General features: G+C 32.9%; 1 long non-coding RNA gene across 1 annotated transcript; it reads right to left on the reverse strand.

The window, feature by feature from the left end:
- Positions 1-12,831: 12,831 nt before the first annotated feature.
- LOC139500826 (uncharacterized) lies at positions 12,832-20,925 on the reverse strand. The gene is made up of 3 exons (XR_011658373.1): positions 20,813-20,925; positions 16,099-16,287; positions 12,832-12,921 (listed from the first exon to the last, which is right to left on the reverse strand). It is a non-coding gene; the product is annotated as an uncharacterized lncRNA (long non-coding RNA).
- Between the last annotated feature and the right edge of the window lie 943 nt (positions 20,926-21,868).

Consider the following 21,868-nt stretch of genomic DNA (forward strand, 5'->3'; position numbering starts at 1 on the left):
TATAATGGAACTATATATAACTGTCATACATGTGGGTGGTTTTGAAAGGTGTGTAGTCTGTTTGTGATGTATGTTTACACAGTATTGGCTGCTGTATCCCAATTATAATGGAACTATATATAACTGTCATACATGTGGGTGGTTTTGAAAGGTGTGTAGTCTGTTTGTGATGTATGTTTACACAGTATTGGCTGCTGTATCCCAATTATAATGGAACTATATATAACTGTCATACATGTGGGTGGTTTTGACAGGTGTGTAGTCTGTTTGTGATGTATGTTTACACAGTATTGGCTGCTGTATCCCAATTATAATGGAACTATATATAACTGTCATACATGTGGGTGGTTTTGAAAGGTGTGTAGTCTGTTTGTGATGTATGTTTACACAGTATTGGCTGCTGTATCCCAATTATAATGGAACTATATATAACTGTCATACATGTGGGTGGTTTTGAAAGGTGTGTAGTCTGTTTGTGATGTATGTTTACACAGTATTGGCTGCTGTATCCCAATTATAATGGAACTATATATAACTGTCATACATGTGGGTGGTTTTGAAAGGTGTGTAGTCTGTTTGTGATGTATGTTTACACAGTATTGGCTGCTGTATCCCAATTATAATGGAACTATATATAACTGTCATACATGTGGGTGGTTTTGAAAGGTGTGTAGTCTGTTTGTGATGTATGTTTACACAGTATTGGCTGCTGTATCCCAATTATAATGGAACTATATATAACTGTCATACATGTGGGTGGTTTTGAAAGGTGTGTAGTCTGTTTGTGATGTATGTTTACACAGTATTGGCTGCTGTATCCCAATTATAATGGAACTATATATAACTGTCATACATGTGGGTGGTTTTGAAAGGTGTGTAGTCTGTTTGTGATGTATGTTTACACAGTATTGGCTGCTGTATCCCAATTATAATGGAACTATATATAACTGTCATACATGTGGGTGGTTTTGACAGGTGTGTAGTCTGTTTGTGATGTATGTTTACACAGTATTGGCTGCTGTATCCCAATTATAATGGAACTATATATAACTGTCATACATGTGGGTGGTTTTGACAGGTGTGTAGTCTGTTTGTGCTGTATGTTTACACAGTATTGGCTGCTGTATCCCAATTATAATGGAACTATATATAACTGTCATACATGTGGGTGGTTTTGACAGGTGTGTAGTCTGTTTGTGATGTATGTTTACACAGTATTGGCTGCTGTATCCCAATTATAATGGAACTATATATAACTGTCATACATGTGGGTGGTTTTGAAAGGTGTGTAGTCTGTTTGTAATGTATGTTTACACAGTATTGGCTGCTGTATCCCAATTATAATGGAACTATATATAACTGTCATACATGTGGGTGGTTTTGAAAGGTGTGTAGTCTGTTTGTGATGTATGTTTACACAGTATTGGCTGCTGTATCCCAATTATAATGGAACTATATATAACTGTCATACATGTGGGTGGTTTTGAAAGGTGTGTAGTCTGTTTGTGATGTATGTTTACACAGTATTGGCTGCTGTATCCCAATTATAATGGAACTATATATAACTGTCATACATGTGGGTGGTTTTGAAAGGTGTGTAGTCTGTTTGTGATGTATGTTTACACAGTATTGGCTGCTGTATCCCAATTATAATGGAACTATATATAACTGTCATACATGTGGGTGGTTTTGAAAGGTGTGTAGTCTGTTTGTGATGTATGTTTACACAGTATTGGCTGCTGTATCCCAATTATAATGGAACTATATATAACTGTCATACATGTGGGTGGTTTTGACAGGTGTGTAGTCTGTTTGTGATGTATGTTTACACAGTATTGGCTGCTGTATCCCAATTATAATGGAACTATATATAACTGTCATACATGTGGGTGGTTTTGACAGGTGTGTAGTCTGTTTGTGATGTATGTTTACACAGTATTGGCTGCTGTATCCCAATTATAATGGAACTATATATAACTGTCATACATGTGGGTGGTTTTGACAGGTGTGTAGTCTGTTTGTGATGTATGTTTACACAGTATTGGCTGCTGTATCCCAATTATAATGGAACTATATATAACTGTCATACATGTGGGTGGTTTTGAAAGGTGTGTAGTCTGTTTGTAATGTATGTTTACACAGTATTGGCTGCTGTATCCCAATTATAATGGAACTATATATAACTGTCATACATGTGGGTGGTTTTGAAAGGTGTGTAGTCTGTTTGTGATGTATGTTTACACAGTATTGGCTGCTGTATCCCAATTATAATGGAACTATATATAACTGTCATACATGTGGGTGGTTTTGAAAGGTGTGTAGTCTGTTTGTGATGTATGTTTACACAGTATTGGCTGCTGTATCCCAATTATAATGGAACTATATATAACTGTCATACATGTGGGTGGTTTTGAAAGGTGTGTAGTCTGTTTGTGATGTATGTTTACACAGTATTGGCTGCTGTATCCCAATTATAATGGAACTATATATAACTGTCATACATGTGGGTGGTTTTGAAAGGTGTGTAGTCTGTTTGTGATGTATGTTTACACAGTATTGGCTGCTGTATCCCAATTATAATGGAACTATATATAACTGTCATACATGTGGGTGGTTTTGACAGGTGTGTAGTCTGTTTGTGATGTATGTTTACACAGTATTGGCTGCTGTATCCCAATTATAATGGAACTATATATAACTGTCATACATGTGGGTGGTTTTGACAGGTGTGTAGTCTGTTTGTGATGTATGTTTACACAGTATTGGCTGCTGTATCCCAATTATAATGGAACTATATATAACTGTCATACATGTGGGTGGTTTTGAAAGGTGTGTAGTCTGTTTGTGATGTATGTTTACACAGTATTGGCTGCTGTATCCCAATTATAATGGAACTATATATAACTGTCATACATGTGGGTGGTTTTGAAAGGTGTGTAGTCTGTTTGTGATGTATGTTTACACAGTATTGGCTGCTGTATCCCAATTATAATGGAACTATATATAACTGTCATACATGTGGGTGGTTTTGAAAGGTGTGTAGTCTGTTTGTGATGTATGTTTACACAGTATTGGCTGCTGTATCCCAATTATAATGGAACTATATATAACTGCCATACATGTGGGTGGTTTTGCTGTGAATGTGAAGCAAGCGGTCGGTTCGTTTATCGGTATTCAATATCCAACCTGCTGTTGGCAGTGGGTTTGATATTCAAATTTTCTAAGTTGAAAGTAATACAAAATTTAAACATTCGATAACACTAAAAGCATGATATTAATTATTAGTTAATAGGAGTAAATTTAGAGATGTAGGAATTTTTTGTGACCAAAATTTTCGATGGGTTTTAACTATATAGTTTGAATATCAAACTGGAATTTTCAGCCCTCCGTAACAATAGAAGACCATTCACCTTCTTAATTTCTGTTGATGTCATTTGTATCTTTATATCAATTAAATATCTGCATAATTTAACTCAAAAGTGACAATTCGACCCACCCCACCCCCGTAGATATCGAAATTACATTATTCTTGAAAATCCTTTTGATACGATCTGTATATAAACAAATTCTAAAAGATCATCAAAATATATGGACATTGAAAGACCAGGAGGTATCACCGACACTTGAGCGGTCTCCAGTTAAGTTTTCACTATATATTTTGAATATGAAACTTCACATTGAGCCCTCCGTACGTAAACATTTACGACATAAGAGGGGATTTTAATGTCCGTTACAATTACTCAATCTTCAGTTTTCTGTGTACGGTTATGTGGACAGCAGTTATGGTTACTATTATTTTAAGGGGCCATGGTACTGTCCGTTTTTTCTACAAATGGTTGATGACCCCAATTGTGTCTGTTCCCTCCATTATCCGTTTCTTGTTTTTTTCAAGAAAAAATTATCGAGAATTCTTAAATTTTGAAAAAAAAACAAGTTAAAAAGGTTACCGTGCGCAGCGTTGAATTCATCTTCGTCTTTCCCAAGAACCCTTGCTAGATGAAATCCATAAATTTTCGTCTCGTGGTTATCATCGATAAAGACATTAGCTGCTTTTAAATCTTTATGTAAAATTCGCTTTTTTCCTAGATAGGTCATTCCACATGCGACCTGGAAAAAAAAATGTAAATTGCAAATTATATCAAATTTAATTTGAATGCTTATTAGTTTTATAGCTTACAGATTCAATAATTCTTTGAAAAAATCTGACATCAGAACAGAACAAAATTATAAACCTTTCAGCTTGGCACACATTCAAAATGGTTATGTTTTGGATCTGACAACACCTGTTGATAATCGTAAGATAGATTAGTTAAAACTAGTCGTATTTATATACTATAACATGGCAAGAGGTCATAGCAAAAATAGAAAAGTTGAAATTGAAACTTTTTTTCAAGCGAAATTATAATAGATTAAATGAAAAAAAAGTAAAATCACAAAAATAAAGAACTCCTAGGAAAATTAAAAAAGAAAGTCCCCAATCAAATGGCAAGATCAAAAGTCCAAACACATCAAACTGTCATATTCCTGACTTGGTACAGGCATATTCTTATGTAGAAAATGGTGAATTGAACCTGGTTTTATAGCTAGCTAAACCTCTCACTTGTATGACAGGCGCATCAAATTCCATTATATTGTCAACGATGCGTGAACAAAACAAACAGACACAATAGGTAAAAATGTCAAAAATAGGGGTACAGCAATCAACATTGTATTATCATCTTAATCACTATAAAAACAACAAATGTAACGAAGAAGCACATAAAGGCATACATCAAATTTAACATCCCCATTTTTCTTATATTATACGATTTTATTTATCTATGTAAAATCCACCCATAATGGATGGAAGGTTTTAAGTACTAGTGTAAATTGCTCGTTTGAAATTTGCACAGGTAGACATAAAATAATTGTGTCGTTCAAAGTATGACGGGATACATAAATACAGAGTCACGTAAAATAGATATCACAAAAACAGACTTAACAGTAAAAGTAATAATAATAAATAAAATAAGTGTGTGGTTCAAAGTATGACGGGATACAATATTCTTGTCTTGCGGTGACGAAATCCAAAAAGCGAGTCTTAGGATTGCTGTTTCTGACAGCGGTGTGGGTGGCGTCAACGCTGTTTTAGTTCGTGATTAGGTCAAGTTATTGGAAACCTGTAGTTGTAGGTCAATCTATGATACTTGGTATGCATTTGTATTAGCATTGGCACATCTAATTTCTAGAGAGCTTATTTGGCCCCGCTACCTCAAGCATGGTCTATTGACTTTGAAAGTTTTGCTTAGTTTACATGTGTGAGTGTTTGATTAGATCAATTTAAGGGGGAGTATTAGTGGTAGATCAATAATATTCGGAATACAGATGTATTAGCCTTGGGACATCTCATTTCCATCGAGATTGTTTGTCCTCCATTCACGGTTCATGGACTTTAACATTTTCCATTATTTACATGTTAAAGTTTATGATAAGATCAGTTTAAGATAAACGACTAATGATAAGTCAATGCTATTTGGTATACATTTGTATTGGCATTTGCATGTCTCATTTCCATGGAGATCATATGGCCATATGCAACTTATTAATAGTTTACAAGTTAAAGTGTGTGCTTAGGTTAGTTTAAAGGGAACCACATTTATATGATATGTCAAAGGTATTCAATATGCAGTCTTATAAGCATTGGCATTTGACATTTCCATGAAGGGTTATTTGGCCCCTGGACCTTCAGTAGTGATGATTTTCATAGTTTACAGGTTTTAATATTGGCATGTAAATTTCAAACTTTGCATTATACTTTGAAAATTACGAAACGCGTAATCTCTGTGACAGCAATTTATTTTTATTTTTGTCGGAACATGTCTGGTTAATAGAATTTTTCTACATGGGTCTATTACGTTTTTAATTTCATTGCATATCTCAGATGATTAGGTCAAACAACTGATCGTAATTAGAAATTTAAATTGTTTCTTAATTACCATTAAAATTTACTTTATAGAATGTATATGTTTTGTTCCAAGTCATAAATTTATAAGTTGGCTTATCTCAGTTTTATCTCTAGGTGTTAATGTTAGATTTTTGTAGGTAGTCGCTGTTAAACTTATTTACATATTTTCCGTAAATCAGGCTTATCTAAAGATTGAGGAGAATAATTCATATATTGGGCATTAGATGGAAACTGTCTCACTTTACTGAAATATATACAAGCTTACAATTATTCATCACCATTCAATTAAAAGTAATTATGTGATCGGATTGGAAATGTCATAGTTAAGGCTAAATAAAATATTTCTGTCGGTAGTATTATTCTGGTATCTTTGATGTTCCTCCCTTTCATAAGATATTCACAAGAAATGTTAGACCCGGGTCCTAATATATATAACAACAAGATAAGAAAAAATACGCAGACGATCTAAAATTAAGAAATTATCTGCATTGGTATTGGAGATTTGATAATTTGAAAAAAAAAATTATTAGCATTTTATCTGATTTTATGTACTTTTTTATACAAATCTCTTTTAAATGAATTTATTCAAAAAGTTTCCCAAATACATGCATTTGGTTTTGATGTTATATTTGTTATTCTCATAGGATTTTGTCTAATGCTTAGTCCGTTTCTGTGTGTATTACATTTTAATGTTGTGTCGTTGTTCTCCTCTTATATTTAATGCGTTTCCCTCAGTTTTAGTTTGTTACTCCGATTTTGTTTTTTGTCCATGGATTTATGAGTTTTGAACAGCGGTATACTACTGTTGCCTTTATTCAGAAAATAAAAGAGATAAATGTTTTATAAGGGATGTCAACAAGTGCTCGATAACTTGAGTATCCAATACCAAAAAGATACTCGATTAATCCATTTTCTGTTTAGACATTGTTCTCTTCTTTTATGATTGAATGGAGAACAAAAGGAAAACCTAATGTTTTAACCGAAATAAGTTCAAAGTGCTTTTTTAACTAGTCATACACGGACTTTAACGTCAAATGACAGTCATCTAACAGTTACAGAGCACCATATCGACGAAAATTTGAAGATGTCAAATGTATTGTGTACGCATGAAATGAGAGCAAATATTGCTGACAAATAACAATCTTTAGCATTGACATTGTGACTACAACATTGTACAACATGGACACAGTTATACACGATAACTTGGTCCTGTGTTCAAAATTCTTATAAAAAAAACGTAAGCTTGTTTGTCACTTCAAATATATATATAATCTCGATTACCGCTGGGATGAGAAAATGAAAGAATTGCCAACAGGCATAATGTTTCCATTTACTTTGAAAAAAAGGTGACAATATTCAAACTTTTTTTACGGCACCGCATATAAATCTGAGTTATTTTTAGTCAAGCCTCGCCACTCACAAAAGCCTCGCCTTATAATTCAGCTGTGGAAATCGAGCTTCAGATTATTGTTAGAGGTTATTTCAATTTTATAGACATTTTCCGAGAAAGTACTAGAGTATCAGTCAGTAAAACAAACGAATACTCTATCAGTAATTTTTCACCTAGTTGACATCCTTATTTGTTATACAGTTTAACATGCAACAACTGCAAGCCAACTTTTACCAATTAATGTGACATGTCCCATTTACTGTACCTTGACCTAAAGAGAATGACATAATTGTCAACATGAATAATATTTACATTAAGTTTAAAAAGTTAACGTGACAATATTCAAACCTTAGTTACGGCACCCACATAAATCTGAGTTATTTTTAGTCAAGCCCCTAATGCAAATTGAGCATCAGATCATTGTTAGCGGTTGCACTTCTATAAATATAGACAATGCAATTTTCCCTAAGAGCTCCCTTGCGGGTAAAACTGTGTCACTTTAATGAAAAATCTATCAATGCACTGAAAATTATATCCAAGCTCCAATGAAGGGAGACAAGCCTTATAAATCTGCACATACTGTTTTATGCCAAAATCAATAGATTTACTAGTACCTGGCACTGAACATTACTGAAAATTCCCAAACAACTATTTTATCGATGTACTTATTTGTACAAAAACGTTCTGGACGCTACTGAATCGAATGCAAAGCGTTTTCTCTTAAAGTCATATGAAACGAGTCACCGGTGAAAAATAATGTTGATCCAATTCTTAGACCAATGCATACATATATCATAAACTTAATCTTCTGTGCACAATTTTATCATTTTTATCGCTTAAATTCTGTATGATCTTCAAAAAATATTTCAATTGGTCAGTGTTGTTGTGAAAATATGGCAGCTAATTAATGATCGTGTTTTGAAGCCCAAGTTTAACGATTGTCACCCGTTTGTAAACAATCAACACAGAAGCATTGATATTCAAATAAGCACATGTATAACTGGTACAATACAATATACAGTTAACTCTCGTTGTCTAGAACTCGGTTGACTCGAAATTTCGGATGAGTCGAAGTTTTCACGTGGTCCCGAACTTTATTCCATACAAAAGTATGTAATTCGACTCCTGATGAGTCGAAATTGGATGAGTCGAAATTTCGGTTGAGTCGAACTAAATTTACGGTCCCAAGGTTAACAAAAGCATTCAAAAATCATTTTTTATCTCGAACTAATACACATATGTCAAAACATGACCTCCGGGATTTAAATGGATTGAAGAGTTAATCTGACAATACACGTGTAATTAAATTTCCGGTCACTGACCACTGTATTGATTTATGACATGCTATTTCCATGAGTGTTTTCCTAAGATTATCTTTTGTAGAATTTTTATAAATAATTAGTGATAAATTGTTAATGTTCATGAAAAAGTATTTTAATTGTTTACAAAACAATTAATTTGTGATTTACACTAATGAGCTTGGGTGTGTATAAAGTGAGAATTATGGTTTCCGTTGATGATCACCTAAAAACTACTCAAACTGCGTCTTTAATCTGATTATATGTTCTTTTGAAAACAAAGAGTGAGATAAAACAAAATGAATAGAAATCAAAATTTTCTTAAATCTCTTGTATCCGAGAATAAACAATTTTGTCAGCTATTAGCGACCTGAATTACGAAACTGTCGATTGGAAATTACTCTCTTGGAAAAGCCATAGGATTTTTTTTTTAATTGAAACAATTGAATAAGTAAAAATAACAGTCATTATAGAAATAAAAGACTGTGACATACAAATACATCGATCTGATACTAGAATATCGATCCCCTTGTCATATTCATCCGGATTTATTTTAGCTTTACCAAGCTAAGCAAGAGTTGTGTCCCTTAGATTGTTGAACTTCCGGTGTTCCTTTGAGTCGAACTACGTGTATCTCGAAATATTTCTCTGGTCCGGCTGACTTCGACATAACGAGAGTCGACTGTAGTTAATCTTGATGACGTAGCGATGTTTGCGTTTGGTTTTCCATTCGCACGTGCGTATTGGGATTACCGGATTTTTACGAGAAAGGTCACGCTGCATACGGAAAATGTGTCGGCGAATTGTAAACTTCTTCTAGGTTTGGACAAATTATAGAATTCACTTGAGAAAAAAGTATATGTACAAAGGTTTTATAATAAAAACCAGCCATTTAGTGGTAAAAAATCATATGCATATTTTTTTTTTAATTTGAAGTTTCATATGACTTTAATAACCTGCGTCAGTACTGAACTTAGTCTGTTTCCCGGTCGTTATTGAAATTCTTGACAAACGTTAAGATAGTCGGTAAGATAAATTCATTACATAGTGTGCTAGTGACGTAATACGGTATATATGGAATTTACTGACCCCATATATACCGTATTAGGTCACTAGCACACTATGTAACTTATATAACAGTTACCCATATCATCGCGTTTTTTTGGACGGCTGATTTCTCCATTTAACTTTGAAAAAAACCTATGTATCTCAGTTTTAAACGTAGTAATACGTTAAAATAAAGACACTACATAACGAAAAATAATACATAATTATTACAAAATCGACAAAAGAAACATTGAGTAGAAACATCGTCCGCCATCTTTGGATAAACGTAACTGCAGTTACGGATATAACATTAACCCTAGTGGCTATGGATTCTCTAGTCTATAACGTCAAAACAAGTACGTCATCTTTACGTTTTTTTTTTTACTTTTTGTTTACCTGTGCAGCAATATGAAGCATCTGGTTAAAATTTATCTTGTTCTCTTTATATATCCGCATATATTCCAAAAGATTCAAGTCGTGAACAAATTCCATTACTATCCAGTCAACAGTAGTTGTTATTCCGTATAGCTTCACAACGTTGTTATGGCTGCATAACTTCATGATAGAAGCTTCTCTAATGAAATCTTTGTATTCTCCTTCTTGGAAAAGTTTGATACATACAGGTTTCCGGGTTTTCAAAATCCACTCTCCTTCAAAGAAAAGGATTTTGTGATGATTTCGAACAACAACAGTTTTCTATTTTAATATCACATATTCTATTTATTTTCATTAATGAATTAATACACAAAACTGAATAAACAAGAATGTGTCCCCATCCGCACTATCATTTTATATGTTTGATGGACCGTGAAAATGGGGGGAAATCTCTAATTTGGCATTAAAATTAGAAAGATCATATCATAGGGAACATTTGTATAGTTTCAAGTTGATTGGACTTCAACTTCATCAAAAACTACCTCGACCAAAAACTTTAACCTGGGACTAACGGACGAACAGACGACCGGACGCACGGACGAACAAACGGACAGATGGACGGACGCACAGACCAGAAAACATAATGCCCATCAATGGGGCATAACAATCACTTATAACAAGTTTCATTTGTCAATTTTAATGCAAGTAAATTCATAATGATAGGAATTCAAGAAAGTGTCACTTAATATCTTTAGGCACTTTTTGTTTTACAATTCCCAAGTTATAAAAATTGTTGATTTCAATTTTATCGTATTATATAAAAGAGCAATAGTTTATTGCTTCAAAATTGCAATCCCTGAAGAAAATCGCAAAGGCCATAGGTGCACACGATAGACAGGGAATTATATCATTGTCAATATAGTATTGGTCGAAAGTAAGACAAGTCGTAGAGACGAAATTGATGAAAATGTAAGGGTAAGAACTGGAATAAATGCAAGCAAATAAATGACCTATGTCATAAATGTATTGAAAGTAGAAAACTTTATTAAGATACATAAGTTTTGAGGGAACGTATGTGAAGTTAATATGATTTAAAATTGACTGCGTTAAATATCAAAAAGGCTTTCCTTAAAATATACAACTCCGACAGATTTAACAGTCCATTTAAACGTGCACGTGCTTTTCGCGTTAAACATGTATAAGGATAGGAAGTTGTCCGTAAGATAATAAGCCTTTTCGACTGATTTTACAGTTCGTTCTTATGTTGTACTGTTACACCACTGTCCTAGGTTAAGGGAGGGTTGTGATCCGGGTAACATGTTTAAACCCGCAACATTCTGTATGTATGTGCCTGTCAGGAGCCTTTAATTCAGTGGTTGTCGTTTTACATATATGCTTTTAGTTCCTTTTTTATACATAATTTATGCGATTATCTTTTCTCGTTTGAATTATTTTACATTTTCAGCCGTACGGTAACCTAAAGTTGTTAATTTCTGTGTCATTTGTGCAGAGTTGTCTTATTTGTAATCATACCACATCTTCTCTTGTGTATTATATAATCAAATCAATACAAAATTAAGTGACAGTAAACAAACTTGATGTGGCAGGGTATTTATAAATTCCTACAACAACGACAACATTAAATACAGATCTGAGAGACCTCACACAGTTACTGACAGCTAGTTCAAAGCTAATAACAACTATGAAATAACATGTAACTAAGACTAAAGTAACAACCAGTACGCATCCAACATCGAATGGGTTTAGTATAAAGACGTCTTTAACAGTCGGGAAAAAACGTGCATTGACCGTTTGTTTTCCCGTTTGAATAGTTTTACACTAGTTTCAGAGAAAATATCTGACTATATTTGAATTATTTCACTAAGCATTATTTTTTTTCATGATCGACGGATCAGAACGTTGACTTCGATGTTTAAATAAGAATATATGTTTATTATATGAACAAAAAAGTTGCATGCAATATGTGAATATTGGGAAATAGGGTAATTTTCTTAAAACATTTAGACACATATTTAGATGTATGAAAAAAGGCTTATTTAAGTATTGAGCAGAATAGCCAAAATACTCAATGGTAGAAAGAATATGCATACTATTTTTGAAATTAACTAGAAAAATGAGAAGCGGACCTGTCAAAATTTAACTTTTTCTTCTCTCAAATCAATCTAAGGATCGAATCTACTTTATATGCTGATTTGATGTTAATTTTTCACCTGTCAAAGCAGTCATTTAAATATTACAACTTAACTTTGACCAGACATAACGTTAGGTAACGACAGTATCCATCTGTACATGAACAACTGAATTATTGTCTAACAGGATATACCAGTAAACAGTTATATCAAAACGCTGTTGTTAAGATGCTTTAAGTTATCTAAAAAGACGCAGGGAGTAAATATGCAGCTATGAATAAACAGGTGTAGCAAGAATAAAATAACGCATCAGTTAAATCACTGTTCGTTAATCTTCCGTTTAAAAAAAGCCGTTTTTTATTTAACGCTATTCCAATTGTCTATTTCAGTGCTGACATATACATTTAATTAAAGAATTTTCTGAAAAACACAATTAATTGTTTTGGAAGGCATTTCTAAGCAGAACGATGTTATTATTATTACTGTTGGTATGAGATAAGGAGATTATTGCATACTTGATTTATATGGCTTTGGTTTTTTTTCTTTATTCTTAACGTGTTATCATCAATATGTATATATATTACTTAAGAAAAAGAGTTAAAGTACCTTTCCAGATTTCCCCAACAATTTTTCCAGCACTAATTTTCTTGTCGAACGTTAGTTCTTTTTGTAAAATTCTATAAATATCAAGTTGTGTTTGTTCTGGGTTAAAGTCCGCTGTGAAAATATCATAAAAAAATTATATAAACGCAAAAGTAACAGAACCTCAATTTTGCCTTATTTTAAAGAGGAAATTGGGTCAAAATAGATTAGTTATACGAAAAAGAAGATGTTGGATGATTGTCAATTCTCCTCACAAAACATAAATAATTTGTAAACATATATAATTACATTAGATGTATGTTTCATTATAATATTTTATTCTGATTGGCTAACTGCACATCACGTGTTATTCCGTAAGCAGTTGCAATGCTCAATACAACTTTTCATTCATGATAACCCGTGCTCCAACAATAAAGTGCACAGGTGAATTAAATAATAAAATATATAAAATTCGTGTTTTCATGATCATAGCTAAAAAATGTAATTATAAGTATTGAATGCTTCTTTTTGTAACTTTATAGGGTTGTAAAAGCGTTGACCGTGCGTACATTTTTAGAATGAAGCGCTTGCGCGCTTCATACAAAATGTACTTCGGTCAACGCTTTTACACCCCAATAAATTTACAAAAAGAAGCATTCAATTCTTAAATAAATTTAAACTTTGAACGCAAAAGATAATTGAAGGATCTTCTAAGGCGCCAAATGCCTTCTTACTCTCTTATTATCACTCATTCACTGACCTCCTCATCTCTCCTATTTACTCGCGAAGAAGCGTCTCCTTCTTATATCAAAACAAAGAGATGTGGTATGATAGCCAATGACACAACTGTCCGACAGAGTTTAAATGAAGTGGATGTAAGCAATTATTATCTTATTGTTCGTTTCTGTGTTTGTTGCATTGTCGCTTAGATTTTTTTATTGTACTTCAGTGTTTCTGTTGTTTCGTTGTTTTTTCTCTTATAATTGATGTGTTTACCTCAGTTTTAGTTTGTATCCCGGATTTGTTTTCTCTCAATCGATTTATGAATTGGTAATATATCTTTTTGCGGAAGAATTATAGCGGTTTGGTATAGCCTGTCTTATATCGTTATCGAACCTTTCTGACATTTTCCCTTATTAGTCGGCTTTGTAACCTGCAACTATATTTTCAAAGGTTTTTTTTTAATTTCCAATATCTCCGTTAAACAATCTCTTTCATTGAAATGATAAACATTTTCCCTCAGATCATAATCAGAAGAATTAGTCGATTGGCATTTTAACCAATCAAAGGTACTTTAAAATCTATTTGCGTCTATAAATGGATTAAGAATTTTAATTAGAAAAAAATTGTTATTAACGTTTTAAAATCACCATTTGGCACACACGAAACTTCTAACTTCGCTTTATTGATACGGAAATACCTTTTATTACTCAATTTTGACGTATATAACTCAAGTTCAACACACTTAGTAAATTGGACTTACACTAATAGTAGCAAATGATACCAATGGAAGAGTTTTAATCATTAATCGAAAACAACTGAAATGCCATAGAAAAATACGAGAAAATGATCGAAAGACATAATAAGTCTACACAAAAAGTAAAATCACAAAAATACTGAACTTAGAGGAAAATCAATTTGGAAAATAAAATATAGAAAAACTAAAGACGGGTATAGCCGTAACTTGTTTATCTTTATTGTTTTTAGATAATTGAGTAATGTTTTGTTGATATTCATGAAAAAGAGACACACAATGTTAAACGTAAATTCAAAACTTATCAGTCCAGATCAACTAAGAATGCTATACTAACACAAGTAAGACGAATTTATCTTTGTTTCAAATTAAAAATACTTGGCATGAGTTAAGTATTATCCTGTCCAGTTCTATAGAAAAATATCACATTGCATTTCATAGCATATAAAAAAAAATAGCCTTCACCAATCACATGTTCCCCTTTTGTCAACATGTGTACATTGTGTCAAGCTTTAGTAACCATGTAACACTCAAACGTCCAACATATTCTATAGAAACCCAAAATATAAAAATAATGGTGCTTTGAAATACCCAAGATAAATTTCTATGACCCAGAAATGTTTTACTGCAATGAAATGTAGGATAAATTACCTACAACTGTCAAATGCAATTGATTATTTTTTTCGACCCATTTTCCTATGCAACCGGATGTGACGTATTATGATTTGGTGGTAATATACATAAAGAAGACTTTTTTGTTGAATAAACTGAATGTATAAAAAAGAAGATATGGTATGATTGCCAATGAGACAACTATCCACAAAAGACCAAAATGACACAAAAATTTTGTTTGTTCAACTGTTTTTTTTCAAGCATTCCTGTCAAGTTTTGTAATAATCAGTTCCATAGTTGGAGAAAATGTTTGTATATTGTAAGACGACACCTGCAGCGATTCGAGCAAGGTATCTTCAAACATCTAAACCAAGCCGCAACATGATAGAATATAGTGTTGACCCATTAAAGATCAAATATTTATCTCATCTGCCTACAAACAGCTTAATATGACTCAGAAGATGACTTAAGGTTGATGAATATCAATATATCAACGTATTGTCCTCTTATAGTTGATGTGTTTCCCTCGGTTTTAGTTCGTAACCTAGATTTGTTTTCTCCCAGTCGATTTATGACTTTCGAACAGCGGCATACTAGTGTCGTAATGAGACCTTCTAGAATATCTTTTAGCGATTAAATTTATAGTATATATGACGCGTTGTGTTTAAAATGTCTTTTTCGTTTAACGTGAAGAAGAAATAAGGAAGATATGTATTTCAACATAGGCATGATAGGATAAAAATGTATGAGAAACGTGACTGTGCACTTTAATTAAAAAAAAATCACAACCAATACCTGACTTTTAATTTTAGTGCGATTAGCGCGATGCGTATTTATAATGGAAACTAAATCAGAACTAGAATGTGAAAAACAGACGTATAATATAATTTTGTCAAAATAAAATGTGAGTTTTAGCCTAAAGTCGATTTCAAATCAAATACGTATGTTTGTTTCTTCACGATTCAAATCAACAAATCGCGTTTCGCGGTTAAATAAAAAAAACCTCTTAACTTCAACTTTGAAAAACAGTTATAGAAAGTTCACTTGTAGCTTTGTAGAGATCTGGAAATAGCCATCTCTGAAATGTGCATTATGCAAAAGGGATAAAAAAAAATGGACTTGATTTAAAAGCCTTCATTTGAAAAAGTAATATGTAGAAATATCGAATCTAATGATATTGGTCTAAAAGATGTAACGGTTATGCAATAAAAAAGACTATATCTTACCCACTTCTGCTTCCGTAGACACACAGTAATTATCAAAGAAATCAAAAAGATAATCAAACGTTGGTCTGTTGTTAGGTGTTTTATGCCAACAGCTGAGCATTATCTTGTATATATTGTCAGGACACTTACTAGGTTGGGGTTGTCGGTAACCTCTTTCCACCTGTTCTTTTACGACTCTGTTATCCATACCTAACAAATACAGAAAGACGTTCTGTAATTTATTGCATTGTTTTAATTCTATTTTCTTTCATTCCAATCATTGTCATTACTTTTACTATGAAAAGCTCAAATGAGCTTTTTGCAATTACATAACGTCCATTATGTGTCGTCGTTGTCATTCGTTTTTTAACTTATACTAATTACATCTCCCCTGAAAACAAACTTTACAAGTCATCATTGGGCTATGTTGTAGAAAATAATGTCCGAAGATCCCGCTTGTATGCAAGTTTTAACTTTGTCTTTGAAATCTTTCAAAGTAGCATAAATATGACAGGACAGTGATGTTCAGAATATTGTGATCCACTTACTGTAAATCTGACAGATAATGTCAGAGGACTTCTTTTTTACGAATCGATAGATACAGTAAAATTTCAATAGCAGTTATGATCTACAAGACAATTTCTACAAATCAATTAAATAGCCTAAAGTTGACAGCTTATTTAACGCTCTTAAATGACTATTTTTTATTTGATATCTGTTTTTGTCATGTAAATAGCTAATATTAAAGATATTATAAGTAGCTTAGCCAATCAATAGGACAACACGAACAGATATTATAAGCTATATGGTTCATTGCCGACCCCAACGGATCCATAGAGGTTAAGTAAAATCCATAGTGGGGGATGCCGAAGGCCGAAATTTCAACGAATTTATTTCAATCTCTTTGGTTCGTAGGGGGTCAGTAGTAAACCGTATAACGAAATAATTGCACGAAGTACTTATTCTGTTATGTTTTGTAGAAAATAAGCAATAAAAAAAAAAACCAACATTAATAGATAACGTCACCACTAACAGTAGACGTGACGTCATGAACACCCTATGAAATTTACTACCCCCTTCGGATCCATAGTAAGTCACCTAATGCAAGAATTAGACCTACCACAACGTGATGATTTACCCGCGGTGCGGTTAATCTGTATATCTCGTTATAGGACTTTTTCTATGATGATTTTTAAAATATAATACAATATCAACATTGCCAAAATCAACATTCATCTCCTTACAGGAACTTACATCATATAAAAAAAAATGCAAATGATACCAAAGAAACATTCAAACTAAAAGTCGAACCTAAACTGACAACGCCATAGCCAAAAACATGCAAATTACAACATACAACACTTAAGTCTGAGCAACACGACCCTCACCAAATATCGGGACGAACCCAGGTGCTGCAGAAAGATAATCCGATCCTGCTCCAATGTGGCACCCGTCATCTTGTTCATGTGAGTAGGTCACAGTTTGGGAAATTACGAACGGATTGTGGTTATGTCAATTTAAACTTATATGTCGTCCTCTGTGAAACAAACATTCTATAACGGATGAGTTCAACTTCACCAATTAGGGCTCCTGGTTTCCACAGTCAAATTTCACTTAAACGAAACTTATTTCAGGTGAATCTCACGTGATATTAATGTGAATTTCACTTCAAACGAGTTTATACGTAAAACTCACGTGAAATCAGTTCTTGTAAGTTTAAGACGTGATATTTTTACGTGAATTTCACATGAGATTCATATGAAATACAATCATTTGTCAAGTGAGCAACATTTATATGTGTTATAGCTTCTTTGTAATCAGCAATCCTCTACAAAGGCAATCATAATAAGAAATACAAACCCCCGAATATCGTATCAACCGGGATATTCAATTCCATATGCAGCTGTAGCTAGAATGTTGCTACGTAGAAATGTGAAGTTCACAAATGGGAGTCTGAAATCATATCTTTTGACGTCAAGTGTTGTAATTCTCAACCGACCGAAAATGTCAATTTCTAAATGTAGTTCAAGATATGAGGCACACTTACATATATCTGTTGTGTCCCTTCTTTCAAGTTCATTAGGATATATGCATTAAACATAGTCACTAAACTTTGAATCATTTAGTGAGAGCACATCATCTTTGTAGCGGAAATCGAAATGAATATATAATGCTAGCTTATTCGCATACTGGTTCTGTATGAAGCCAGCTTCATATGAATACAGGAACAAATCTGCTAGCAGTCGGTCCCCATGTAAATGCCAACTGTATTGATAAACACGTCCTGATATGAGTACAATTATTGATTGATAGATTGTTGGATACTTAACGTCCAGTGGTAAATATTTCATGCATGTTCAGGACGAGAACAAGTTAACAATAAATACAATAGGCAGGTCTTGTAATAGAGCCCGTCCGGGATGATGGTCGGGGAACTTTTGACTGCCACTGGAAATGAGGGTATATTGGATAGGGACAGACATTTTGCCTTGCAACAGGCCACCTACGGACCCCTCAAAGAGTTGTTGCAAGTGTTCTTAACGTGCAAAGAGCGTGGAACAATCTTTGCACGAGGCATCGGATTTAACGTCTCCATTCTGACCAGACATGACTGCAAACTTGATACATCCCCCACAGCCAAACGGACGCCCCACTTTGGCAAGCGTTTTACTGCCGGTCGGAAGAAGACCAAGTGACCATACTTCTATTCTCTAGTCAACCTTTGGGGCGAGTACAATGATGGTAGTTTATCTTCAAATTCACCTTTGATATGCCGTTGTCAAAATAAATCAAAAATGTTTTAAAGTTCCAATTTGATGTGATCATGTGATATGGAACTTCGATAAAGATTAAAATGCAACATAATTGTCAAATTAACTAATGATGCAATATAAACAACTTTTATTAGAAAAAATATTTTTATTAAATAGACATAAAACAATTTAGCTAGAAAGAGGCGGAAGACATCAAGGGTACATTGAAAACTAAATCGAAAATGCACTTTTTTCATAAAATATTTTCAATAAAATTAAAAAATTTAAAAACAGTTTTATCTGCACGAATATATACATTTCAAATTGTTTTTCATGATCCTAAATTGCCCTATATAACATTCTCCGATATCTGTTGGATATATATATAGCAATTGGAATTTTGTTTTAATTGGAATTATTGCACTCCTTCTTCTGTAGTTATAAGGCTAATCCAATTCGTAATGTTAAAAGCCTACCATTATTAAAATATGTACGGATGTTGTAAAGGTGTCTGGAAATTGTAAGAATAGTTGTGATAGAAAACTCTGGTCAGCTGTGAAGTATTTACAAACCCTCATTGGTTTTACCCTTGTTAATATTTACAAAATATCTACCTCAACTGCCGAAAAAGATTTGTCATTTATCATCACTTTCAAGTTTTTAAAATGACTTCCTTTTCAGGCATTTCATTTTTTGCTAAATCTTAGAGGAATCAGGAACTGATTTTTAGAAATTATTGACACAATATTAGGATGAAATGGTAGGAATGGTTTGATATTCTTATTTTGAGTAAGAATGTAAATCATTTAATCTTTTCGCAAAGACTTATCTTTTTGATTATTTACAATTGAAATCAATAAATTTTCAGTTTTAGTAACAACTTCTTGTATTTATTTTTCCATAACCAATGCCTCTCTCTACATCAAATGCTACTTTATTATGTGAGGTATTAACCAATTAACGGATATAAATATTTAAATGTTCATATAGTATGCCTTCCTGTTTTAATTGCATCGCAATATTCGAATGTTCTATATTCTTATTAACCGCGGATATAGTAATCTGAATTTGTGATGCTTATTAGATACAAATTAAGAATGTATTTAATTGATCAGATTTTTTTTTATTGTTTACATCGTTTTGATATTGTTTTGATAATATTTCATTTTAAGTCATTTTGAAGTTATTTGCATACACATGATAGCATTAACGGCTTATGATTGTAGTTTTGACTAATTTTAATATCTTGTCTTACTAACTACTTTTGCTTTTGAACTTTCTCTCAAGCTAGAAGAATCGCTTACAATTGATTAAATTTGTTTAGTAGTTATAGGTCCGAAATGACGACATTTAAGATTAGTTCGTGTTTGTAATCTTTTAATTTTGAAAACTACAATATGTTGAATAATAATTTGATTAACAAAAATGATCTGCATAACACGATGGTTTAGATCCAGAACTTAGTCAACACGGCCAAAATCGGCAGATGACTCCTCATAGGAGTAATTACCCTTCATATAAATGACGATTAATTGCCTTTCATCTTGAAAACTATAATAGAAAGATAGAAGAGGGGTCAATCAACGAGACAACTTCTACAAAAAGGTCAACATTTAAAAAAAATTCATTTGACTCCTGATAGAAGTTTGTAATAACAACCAATGCACCCAACAAAGGGGAAACTGCCCTTGAATGATCAATTTTACCCATTTTTATGTTTTTAGAAAACAATATCAGCAATATAAGACCATCAAAAAGAGATTTTAGTCTCTAATGTTGAAAGGTGGCCATTATTGAAGATGCATGTACAGGTTAGCAACGTAGCCCTCTTAGAACTTCTAGTGATCATTGGTTTTGCTGACAAATTGAGAATCTTTCTATTGGGCCTGAAATCCTACCTGTGCGCTGTACTCTCTTCCTGTTAGCTCAATGTACTGATAAGTTTTTGAAACAGTAATATTTGATAATGATTAATAAATTACCCGGATATGGTATCTGTCCCAATGTTGTCAATTCCACTAAAAGGATACCAAAGGACCAAATGTCCGACTTAATCGTATACTTCTTTTCATACAACGCAGCCTCTATTGCTGTCCATTTTACAGGGAACTTGCCACCTGAAAAATAGTTTAAACAAGTTTTCGCAGGAATAATATTACCACATGGATTCAAATGATAAGATATCGATTTATACGAACTGTTACTGAAAGGGTATTACAATTTAATTCCTCTACGAAACATAGACATCGAAACAAAATTCGTAAAAAGGTCATATACTTTGGATTCATTATTATTCGTTGGATATCAATTTCCGTGGATTTCATGGTTACAGGTGAACCACGAATTCAAATGTTCAACGAATATCAAATTTTCAAAAGGCTTTAATGTAGACTTCAGCAAAACCACGAAATAAAATATCCTCGAACTTACAAATTTTCCTTAATCCACGAAAATTGGTACCCACGCAAATAAATGAATCCACAGTAGACAAAATAAACGAATGATGAAACTATTTCTTTAGAACGGTTAAAAAGATAATAGACAAAATTGCATTTTACCCTTACGTTCTATGTTTAACCATGTCAGCCATGTTGGTTTGTCATTTGACACATTTGTCATCGACGGACGAGGACGGACGCCAAGTGATTAGACGATCTCAATGAGCCGTTTTGGGTCATTGGAGCAAAAAAACGGATCAGAACCTTAACATTTTTAGGAAGAGTTGTTTCTGATTATTTTGCTTTAAACTTTGTTTTTTTAAACGGAAATGTTTATATATTAGGGGTAGCAACTATACTAGTAAGCTTTATGTAGCAGCGAGCACTTTTTGCCGTTGTTTCCAAATTATGTACCTTTTTTTCTTCTCCTTTTTAAGATTACAGATTGTAGCCATCATGCTGTTGTAAGATGCACTGTGAAGGGTTTTATATTTTGTGTTGTTGTTGAACAGTTTTTTTTGTAAAGGTTAAGGTTTATGACCCCTTCTGTTGTCATTTTTGTACGAACTTTTCAAACTTCAATTATATCACAACTACAGA

This window comes from Mytilus edulis, chromosome 13 (assembly GCF_963676685.1).
Source record: "Mytilus edulis chromosome 13, xbMytEdul2.2, whole genome shotgun sequence".
NCBI classification, from domain to species: domain Eukaryota; kingdom Metazoa; phylum Mollusca; class Bivalvia; order Mytilida; family Mytilidae; genus Mytilus; species Mytilus edulis.